This window comes from Gorilla gorilla, chromosome 14 (genome assembly GCF_029281585.2).
Source record: "Gorilla gorilla gorilla isolate KB3781 chromosome 14, NHGRI_mGorGor1-v2.1_pri, whole genome shotgun sequence".
Taxonomy (NCBI): Eukaryota; Metazoa; Chordata; class Mammalia; order Primates; family Hominidae; genus Gorilla; species Gorilla gorilla.
In genome coordinates, this window is record NC_073238.2 from 27,989,081 (window position 1) to 28,000,495 (window position 11,415).

An 11,415-nucleotide genomic window follows, 5' to 3' on the forward strand; every position below is an offset into this window, starting at 1 on the left:
GCTGTATCAAAGGAAAGGTTCAACTCTGTTAGTTGAGGACACACATCCCAAATTTGTTTCTGAGAATGATTCTCTGTAGATTTTCTCGGAAGATATTTCCTTTTTCACCATAGGCCTGAATGCGCTTGAAATGTCCACTTGCAGATAGTGCAGAAAGAGTGTTTCAAACCTGCTCTATGAAAGGGAATGTTCAGCTCTGTGACTTGAATGCAGATATCACAAAGTTGTTTCTGACAGTGCTTCTGTCTAGATTTTAGATGAAGATATTTCCGTTTCCAACGAAATCGTTAGAGCTATCCAAATATCCACTTAGAGATTCCACAAAAAGAGTGTTTCCAAACTGCTCTATCAAAAGAAAGGTTGAACTCTGTTAGTTGAGGACATACATCACAAAGAAGTTTCTGAGAATGCTTTTGTCTAGATTTTCTATGAAGATATTCCCGTTTCCAACGAAATCTTCACAGTTACCCAAATATCCACCTGCAGATTCTGCAAAAAGAGTGTTTCCAAACTGCTGTCTGAAAAGAAAGGTTGAACTCTGTTAGTTGAGGACACACATCACAAAGAAGTTTCTGAGAATGCTGCTGTCTAGATTTTATATGAGGATATTCCCGTTTCCAACGAAATCTTCACAGTTATCCAAATATCCACTTGCAGATTTTACAAAAAGAGTGTTTCCAAACTGCTGTATCAAATGAAAGATTCAACTCTGTTAGTTGAGGGCACACATCCCAAATAAGTTTCTGAGATTGCTTCTGTCTGGATTTTATATGAAGATATTCCCGTTTCCAACGAAATCTTCACAGTTATCCAAATATCCACTTGCAGATACTACAAAAAGACTGTTTCCAAACTGCTGTATCAAAAGAAAGGTTTAACTCTGTTAGTTGAGGACACACATCCCAAATTTGTTTCTGAGAATGATTCTGTCTAGATTTTATGGGAAGATATTTCCTTTTTCACCATAGGCCTGAATGCGCTTGAAATGTCCCCTTGCATATGGGACGGAAAGAGTGTTTGAAACCTGCTCTACGAAAGGGAATGTTCAGCTCTGTGACTTGAATGCAGATAGCACAAAGTTGTTTCTGACAGTGCTTCTGTCTAGATTTTAGATGAAGATATTTCCGTTTCCAACGAAATCGTTAGAGCTATCCAAATATCCACTTAGAGATTCCACAAAAAGAGTGTTTCCAAACTGCTCTATCAAAAGAAAGGTTGAACTCTGTTAGTTGAGGACATACATCACAAAGAAGTTTCTGAGAATGCTTTTGTCTAGATTTTCTATGAAGATATTCCCGTTTCCAACGAAATCTTCACAGTTACCCAAATATCCACGTGCAGATTCTGCAAAAAGAGTGTTTCCAAACTGCTGTACCAAAAGAAAGGTTCAACTTTGTTAGTTGAGGACACACATCCCAAATTTGTTTCTGAGAATGATTCTGTCTAGATTTTGTGGGAAGATATTTCCTTTTTCACCATAGGCCTGAATGCGCTTGAAATGTCCCCTTGCATATGGTACGGAAAGAGTGTTTCAAACCTGCTCTACGAAAGGGAATGTTCAGCTCTGTGACTTGAATGCAGATATCACAAAGTTGTTTCTGACAGTGCTTCTGTCTAGATTTTAGATGAAGTTATTTCCGTTTCCAACGAAATCGTAAGAGCTATCCAAGTATCCACTCAGAGATTCCACCAAAAGAGTGTTTCCAAATTGCTCTATCAAAAGAAAAGTTGAAATCTGTTAGTTGAGGACACGCGTCACAAAGAAGTTTCTGAGAACGCTTCTGTCTAGATTTTATATGAAGATATTCCCGTTTCCAAGGAAATCTTCACAGTTATCCAAATATCCACTTGCAGATACAACAAAAAGACTGTTTTCAAACTGCTGTATCAAAGGAAAGGTTCAACTCTGTTAGTTGAGGACACACATCCCAAATTTGTTTCTGAGAATGATTCTCTGTAGATTTTCTCGGAAGATATTTCCTTTTTCACCATAGGCCTGAATGCGCTTGAAATGTCCACTTGCAGATAGTGCAGAAAGAGTGTTTCAAACCTGCTCTATGAAAGGGAATGTTCAGCTCTGTGACTTGAATGCAGATATCACAAAGTTGTTTCTGACAGTGCTTCTGTCTAGATTTTAGATGAAGATATTTCCGTTTCCAACGAAATCGTTAGAGCTATCCAAATATCCACTTAGAGATTCCACAAAAAGAGTGTTTCCAAACTGCTCTATCAAAAGAAAGGTTGAACTCTGTTAGTTGAGGACATACATCACAAAGAAGTTTCTGAGAATGCTTTTGTCTAGATTTTCTATGAAGATATTCCCGTTTCCAACGAAATCTTCACAGTTACCCAAATATCCACCTGCAGATTCTGCAAAAAGAGTGTTTCCAAACTGCTGTCTGAAAAGAAAGGTTGAACTCTGTTAGTTGAGGACACACATCACAAAGAAGTTTCTGAGAATGCTGCTGTCTAGATTTTATATGAGGATATTCCCGTTTCCAACGAAATCTTCACAGTTATCCAAATATCCACTTGCAGATTTTACAAAAAGAGTGTTTCCAAACTGCTGTATCAAATGAAAGATTCAACTCTGTTAGTTGAGGGCACACATCCCAAATAAGTTTCTGAGATTGCTTCTGTCTGGATTTTATATGAAGATATTCCCGTTTCCAACGAAATCTTCACAGTTATCCAAATATCCACTTGCAGATACTACAAAAAGACTGTTTCCAAACTGCTGTATCAAAAGAAAGGTTTAACTCTGTTAGTTGAGGACACACATCCCAAATTTGTTTCTGAGAATGATTCTGTCTAGATTTTATGGGAAGATATTTCCTTTTTCACCATAGGCCTGAATGCGCTTGAAATGTCCCCTTGCATATGGGACGGAAAGAGTGTTTGAAACCTGCTCTACGAAAGGGAATGTTCAGCTCTGTGACTTGAATGCAGATAGCACAAAGTTGTTTCTGACAGTGCTTCTGTCTAGATTTTAGATGAAGATATTTCCGTTTCCAACGAAATCGTTAGAGCTATCCAAATATCCACTTAGAGATTCCACAAAAAGAGTGTTTCCAAACTGCTCTATCAAAAGAAAGGTTGAACTCTGTTAGTTGAGGACATACATCACAAAGAAGTTTCTGAGAATGCTTTTGTCTAGATTTTCTATGAAGATATTCCCGTTTCCAACGAAATCTTCACAGTTACCCAAATATCCACGTGCAGATTCTGCAAAAAGAGTGTTTCCAAACTGCTGTACCAAAAGAAAGGTTCAACTTTGTTAGTTGAGGACACACATCCCAAATTTGTTTCTGAGAATGATTCTGTCTAGATTTTGTGGGAAGATATTTCCTTTTTCACCATAGGCCTGAATGCGCTTGAAATGTCCCCTTGCATATGGTACGGAAAGAGTGTTTCAAACCTGCTCTACGAAAGGGAATGTTCAGCTCTGTGACTTGAATGCAGATATCACAAAGTTGTTTCTGACAGTGCTTCTGTCTAGATTTTAGATGAAGTTATTTCCGTTTCCAACGAAATCGTAAGAGCTATCCAAGTATCCACTCAGAGATTCCACCAAAAGAGTGTTTCCAAATTGCTCTATCAAAAGAAAAGTTGAAATCTGTTAGTTGAGGACACGCGTCACAAAGAAGTTTCTGAGAACGCTTCTGTCTAGATTTTATATGAAGATATTCCCGTTTCCAAGGAAATCTTCACAGTTATCCAAATATCCACTTGCAGATACAACAAAAAGACTGTTTTCAAACTGCTGTATCAAAGGAAAGGTTCAACTCTGTTAGTTGAGGACACACATCCCAAATTTGTTTCTGAGAATGATTCTCTGTAGATTTTCTCGGAAGATATTTCCTTTTTCACCATAGGCCTGAATGCGCTTGAAATGTCCACTTGCAGATAGTGCAGAAAGAGTGTTTCAAACCTGCTCTATGAAAGGGAATGTTCAGCTCTGTGACTTGAATGCAGATATCACAAAGTTGTTTCTGACAGTGCTTCTGTCTAGATTTTAGATGAAGATATTTCCGTTTCCAACGAAATCGTTAGAGCTATCCAAATATCCACTTAGAGATTCCACAAAAAGAGTGTTTCCAAACTGCTCTATCAAAAGAAAGGTTGAACTCTGTTAGTTGAGGACATACATCACAAAGAAGTTTCTGAGAATGCTTTTGTCTAGATTTTCTATGAAGATATTCCCGTTTCCAACGAAATCTTCACAGTTACCCAAATATCCACCTGCAGATTCTGCAAAAAGAGTGTTTCCAAACTGCTGTCTGAAAAGAAAGGTTGAACTCTGTTAGTTGAGGACACACATCACAAAGAAGTTTCTGAGAATGCTGCTGTCTAGATTTTATATGAGGATATTCCCGTTTCCAACGAAATCTTCACAGTTATCCAAATATCCACTTGCAGATTTTACAAAAAGAGTGTTTCCAAACTGCTGTATCAAATGAAAGATTCAACTCTGTTAGTTGAGGGCACACATCCCAAATAAGTTTCTGAGATTGCTTCTGTCTGGATTTTATATGAAGATATTCCCGTTTCCAACGAAATCTTCACAGTTATCCAAATATCCACTTGCAGATACTACAAAAAGAGTGTTTCCAAACTGCTGTATCAAAAGAAAGGTTTAACTCTGTTAGTTGAGGACACACATCCCAAATTTGTTTCTGAGAATGATTCTGTCTAGATTTTATGGGAAGATATTTCCTTTTTCACCATAGGCCTGAATGCGCTTGAAATGTCCCCTTGCATATGGGACGGAAAGAGTGTTTGAAACCTGCTCTACGAAAGGGAATGTTCAGCTCTGTGACTTGAATGCAGATAGCACAAAGTTGTTTCTGACAGTGCTTCTGTCTAGATTTTAGATGAAGATATTTCCGTTTCCAACGAAATCGTTAGAGCTATCCAAATATCCACTTAGAGATTCCACAAAAAGAGTGTTTCCAAACTGCTCTATCAAAAGAAAGGTTGAACTCTGTTAGTTGAGGACATACATCACAAAGAAGTTTCTGAGAATGCTTTTGTCTAGATTTTCTATGAAGATATTCCCGTTTCCAACGAAATCTTCACAGTTACCCAAATATCCACGTGCAGATTCTGCAAAAAGAGTGTTTCCAAACTGCTGTATCAAAAGAAAGGTTCAACTTTGTTAGTTGAGGACACACATCCCAAATTTGTTTCTGAGAATGATTCTGTCTAGATTTTGTGGGAAGATATTTCCTTTTTCACCATAGGCCTGAATGCGCTTGAAATGTCCCCTTGCATATGGTACGGAAAGAGTGTTTCAAACCTGCTCTACGAAAGGGAATGTTCAGCTCTGTGACTTGAATGCAGATATCACAAAGTTGTTTCTGACAGTGCTTCTGTCTAGATTTTAGATGAAGTTATTTCCGTTTCCAACGAAATCGTAAGAGCTATCCAAGTATCCACTTAGAGATTCCACCAAAAGAGTGTTTCCAAATTGCTCTATCAAAAGAAAAGTTGAAATCTGTTAGTTGAGGACACACATCACAAAGAAGTTTCTGAGAACGCTTCTGTCTAGATTTTATATGAAGATATTCCCGTTTCCAAGGAAATCTTCACAGTTACCCAAATATCCACGTGCAGATTCTGCAAAAAGAGTGTTTCCAAACTGCTGTATCAAAAGAAAGGTTCAACTCTGTTAGCTGAGGACTCTCAACCCAAATTTGTTTCTGAGAATGCGTCTGTCTAGATTTTATATGAAGATATTCCAGTTTCCCACGAAATCTTCAGTTATCCAATTATCCAGTTGCAGATTCTACAAAAAGACTGTTTCCGAACTGCTCTATCAAAAGAAAGGTTCAACTCTGTTAGTTGAGGACACACATCCCAAATTTGTTTCTGAGAATGATTCTGTCTAGATTTTGTGGGAAGATATTTCCTTTTTCACCATAGGCCTGAATGCGCTTGAAATGTCCCCTTGCATATGGTACGGAAAGAGTGTTTCAAACCTGCTCTACGAAAGGGAATGTTCAGCTCTGTGACTTGAATGCAGATATCACAAAGTTGTTTCTGACAGTGCTTCTGTCTAGATTTTAGATGAAGTTATTTCCGTTTCCAACGAAATCGTAAGAGCTATCCAAGTATCCACTTAGAGATTCTACCAAAAGAGTGTTTCCAAATTGATCTATCAAAAGAAATGTTGAAATCTGTTAGTTGAGGACACGCGTCACAAAGAAGTTTCTGAGAACGCTTCTGTCTAGATTTTATATGAAGATATTCCCGTTTCCAAGGAAATCTTCACAGTTATCCAAATATCCACTTGCAGATACAACAAAAAGACTGTTTTCAAACTGCTGTATCAAAGGAAAGGTTCAACTCTGTTAGTTGAGGACACACATCCCAAATTTGTTTCTGAGAATGATTCTCTGTAGATTTTCTCGGAAGATATTTCCTTTTTCACCATAGGCCTGAATGCGCTTGAAATGTCCACTTGCAGATAGTGCAGAAAGAGTGTTTCAAACCTGCTCTATGAAAGGGAATGTTCAGCTCTGTGACTTGAATGCAGATATCACAAAGTTGTTTCTGACAGTGCTTCTGTCTAGATTTTAGATGAAGATATTTCCGTTTCCAACGAAATCGTTAGAGCTATCCAAATATCCACTTAGAGATTCCACAAAAAGAGTGTTTCCAAACTGCTCTATCAAAAGAAAGGTTGAACTCTGTTAGTTGAGGACATACATCACAAAGAAGTTTCTGAGAATGCTTTTGTCTAGATTTTCTATGAAGATATTCCCGTTTCCAACGAAATCTTCACAGTTACCCAAATATCCACCTGCAGATTCTGCAAAAAGAGTGTTTCCAAACTGCTGTCTGAAAAGAAAGGTTGAACTCTGTTAGTTGAGGACACACATCACAAAGAAGTTTCTGAGAATGCTGCTGTCTAGATTTTATATGAGGATATTCCCGTTTCCAACGAAATCTTCACAGTTATCCAAATATCCACTTGCAGAATTTACAAAAAGAGTGTTTCCAAACTGCTGTATCAAATGAAAGATTCAACTCTGTTAGTTGAGGGCACACATCCCAAATAAGTTTCTGAGATTGCTTCTGTCTGGATTTTATATGAAGATATTCCCGTTTCCAACGAAATCTTCACAGTTATCCAAATATCCACTTGCAGATACTACAAAAAGACGGTTTCCAAACTGCTGTATCAAAAGAAAGGTTTAACTCTGTTAGTTGAGGACACACATCCCAAATTTGTTTCTGAGAATGATTCTGTCTAGATTTTATGGGAAGATATTTCCTTTTTCACCATAGGCCTGAATGCGCTTGAAATGTCCCCTTGCATATGGGACGGAAAGAGTGTTTGAAACCTGCTCTACGAAAGGGAATGTTCAGCTCTGTGACTTGAATGCAGATAGCACAAAGTTGTTTCTGACAGTGCTTCTGTCTAGATTTTAGATGAAGATATTTCCGTTTCCAACGAAATCGTTAGAGCTATCCAAATATCCACTTAGAGATTCCACAAAAAGAGTGTTTCCAAACTGCTCTATCAAAAGAAAGGTTGAACTCTGTTAGTTGAGGACATACATCACAAAGAAGTTTCTGAGAATGCTTTTGTCTAGATTTTCTATGAAGATATTCCCGTTTCCAACGAAATCTTCACAGTTACCCAAATATCCACGTGCAGATTCTGCAAAAAGAGTGTTTCCAAACTGCTGTATCAAAAGAAAGGTTCAACTTTGTTAGTTGAGGACACACATCCCAAATTTGTTTCTGAGAATGATTCTGTCTAGATTTTGTGGGAAGATATTTCCTTTTTCACCATAGGCCTGAATGCGCTTGAAATGTCCCCTTGCATATGGTACGGAAAGAGTGTTTCAAACCTGCTCTACGAAAGGGAATGTTCAGCTCTGTGACTTGAATGCAGATATCACAAAGTTGTTTCTGACAGTGCTTCTGTCTAGATTTTAGATGAAGTTATTTCCGTTTCCAACGAAATCGTAAGAGCTATCCAAGTATCCACTTAGAGATTCCACCAAAAGAGTGTTTCCAAATTGCTCTATCAAAAGAAAAGTTGAAATCTGTTAGTTGAGGACACACATCACAAAGAAGTTTCTGAGAACGCTTCTGTCTAGATTTTATATGAAGATATTCCCGTTTCCAAGGAAATCTTCACAGTTACCCAAATATCCACGTGCAGATTCTGCAAAAAGAGTGTTTCCAAACTGCTGTATCAAAAGAAAGGTTCAACTCTGTTAGCTGAGGACTCTCAACCCAAATTTGTTTCTGAGAATGCGTCTGTCTAGATTTTATATGAAGATATTCCAGTTTCCCACGAAATCTTCAGTTATCCAAATATCCAGTTGCAGATTCTACAAAAAGACTGTTTCCGAACTGCTCTATCAAAAGAAAGGTTCAACTCTGTTAGTTGAGGACACACATCCCAAATTTGTTTCTGAGAATGATTCTGTCTAGATTTTGTGGGAAGATATTTCCTTTTTCACCATAGGCCTGAATGCGCTTGAAATGTCCCCTTGCATATGGTACGGAAAGAGTGTTTCAAACCTGCTCTACGAAAGGGAATGTTCAGCTCTGTGACTTGAATGCAGATATCACAAAGTTGTTTCTGACAGTGCTTCTGTCTAGATTTTAGATGAAGTTATTTCCGTTTCCAACGAAATCGTAAGAGCTATCCAAGTATCCACTTAGAGATTCCACCAAAAGAGTGTTTCCAAATTGCTCTATCAAAAGAAATGTTGAAATCTGTTAGTTGAGGACACGCGTCACAAAGAAGTTTCTGAGAACGCTTCTGTCTAGATTTTATATGAAGATATTCCCGTTTCCAAGGAAATCTTCACAGTTATCCAAATATCCACTTGCAGATACAACAAAAAGACTGTTTTCAAACTGCTGTATCAAAGGAAAGGTTCAACTCTGTTAGTTGAGGACACACATCCCAAATTTGTTTCTGAGAATGATTCTCTGTAGATTTTCTCGGAAGATATTTCCTTTTTCACCATAGGCCTGAATGCGCTTGAAATGTCCACTTGCAGATAGTGCAGAAAGAGTGTTTCAAACCTGCTCTATGAAAGGGAATGTTCAGCTCTGTGACTTGAATGCAGATATCACAAAGTTGTTTCTGACAGTGCTTCTGTCTAGATTTTAGATGAAGATATTTCCGTTTCCAACGAAATCGTTAGAGCTATCCAAATATCCACTTAGAGATTCCACAAAAAGAGTGTTTCCAAACTGCTCTATCAAAAGAAAGGTTGAACTCTGTTAGTTGAGGACATACATCACAAAGAAGTTTCTGAGAATGCTTTTGTCTAGATTTTCTATGAAGATATTCCCGTTTCCAACGAAATCTTCACAGTTACCCAAATATCCACCTGCAGATTCTGCAAAAAGAGTGTTTCCAAACTGCTGTCTGAAAAGAAAGGTTGAACTCTGTTAGTTGAGGACACACATCACAAAGAAGTTTCTGAGAATGCTGCTGTCTAGATTTTATATGAGGATATTCCCGTTTCCAACGAAATCTTCACAGTTATCCAAATATCCACTTGCAGATTTTACAAAAAGAGTGTTTCCAAACTGCTGTATCAAATGAAATATTCAACTCTGTTAGTTGAGGGCACACATCCCAAATAAGTTTCTGAGATTGCTTCTGTCTGGATTTTATATGAAAATATTCCCGTTTCCAACGAAATCTTCACAGTTACCAAAATATCCACGTGCAGATTCTGCAAAAAGAGTGTTTCCAAACTGCTGTATCAAAAGAAAGGTTCAACTTTGTTAGTTGAGGACACACATCCCAAATTTGTTTCTGAGAATGATTCTGTCTAGATTTTATGGGAAGATATTTCCTTTTTCACCATAGGCCTGAATGCGCTTGAAATGTCCCCTTGCATATGGTACGGAAAGAGTGTTTCAAACCTGCTCTACGAAAGGGAATGTTCAGCTCTGTGACTTGAATGCAGATATCACAAAGTTGTTTCTGACAGTGCTTCTGTCTAGATTTTAGATGAAGTTATTTCCGTTTCCAACGAAATCGTAAGAGCTATCCAAGTATCCACTCAGAGATTCCACCAAAAGAGTGTTTCCAAATTGCTCTATCAAAAGAAAAGTTGAAATCTGTTAGTTGAGGACACGCGTCACAAAGAAGTTTCTGAGAACGCTTCTGTCTAGATTTTATATGAAGATATTCCCGTTTCCAAGGAAATCTTCACAGTTATCCAAATATCCACTTGCAGATACAACAAAAAGACTGTTTTCAAACTGCTGTATCAAAGGAAAGGTTCAACTCTGTTAGTTGAGGACACACATCCCAAATTTGTTTCTGAGAATGATTCTCTGTAGATTTTCTCAGAAGATATTTCCTTTTTCACCATAGGCCTGAATGCGCTTGAAATGTCCACTTGCAGATAGTGCAGAAAGAGTGTTTCAAACCTGCTCTATGAAAGGGAATGTTCAGCTCTGTGACTTGAATGCAGATATCACAAAGTTGTTTCTGACAGTGCTTCTGTCTAGATTTTAGATGAAGATATTTCCGTTTCCAACGAAATCGTTAGAGCTATCCAAATATCCACTTAGAGATTCCACAAAAAGAGTGTTTCCAAACTGCTCTATCAAAAGAAAGGTTGAACTCTGTTAGTTGAGGACATACATCACAAAGAAGTTTCTGAGAATGCTTTTGTCTAGATTTTCTATGAAGATATTCCCGTTTCCAACGAAATCTTCACAGTTACCCAAATATCCACCTGCAGATTCTGCAAAAAGAGTGTTTCCAAACTGCTGTCTGAAAAGAAAGGTTGAACTCTGTTAGTTGAGGACACACATCACAAAGAAGTTTCTGAGAATGCTGCTGTCTAGATTTTATATGAGGATATTCCCGTTTCCAACGAAATCTTCACAGTTATCCAAATATCCACTTGCAGATTTTACAAAAAGAGTGTTTCCAAACTGCTGTATCAAATGAAAGATTCAACTCTGTTAGTTGAGGGCACACATCCCAAATAAGTTTCTGAGATTGCTTCTGTCTGGATTTTATATGAAGATATTCCCGTTTCCAACGAAATCTTCACAGTTATCCAAATATCCACTTGCAGATACTACAAAAAGAGTGTTTCCAAACTGCTGTATCAAAAGAAAGGTTTAACTCTGTTAGTTGAGGACACACATCCCAAATTTGTTTCTGAGAATGATTCTGTCTAGATTTTATGGGAAGATATTTCCTTTTTCACCATAGGCCTGAATGCGCTTGAAATGTCCCCTTGCATATGGGACGGAAAGAGTGTTTGAAACCTGCTCTACGAAAGGGAATGTTCAGCTCTGTGACTTGAATGCAGATAGCACAAAGTTGTTTCTGACAGTGCTTCTGTCTAGATTTTAGATGAAGATATTTCCGTTTCCAACGAAATCGTTAGAGCTATCCAAATA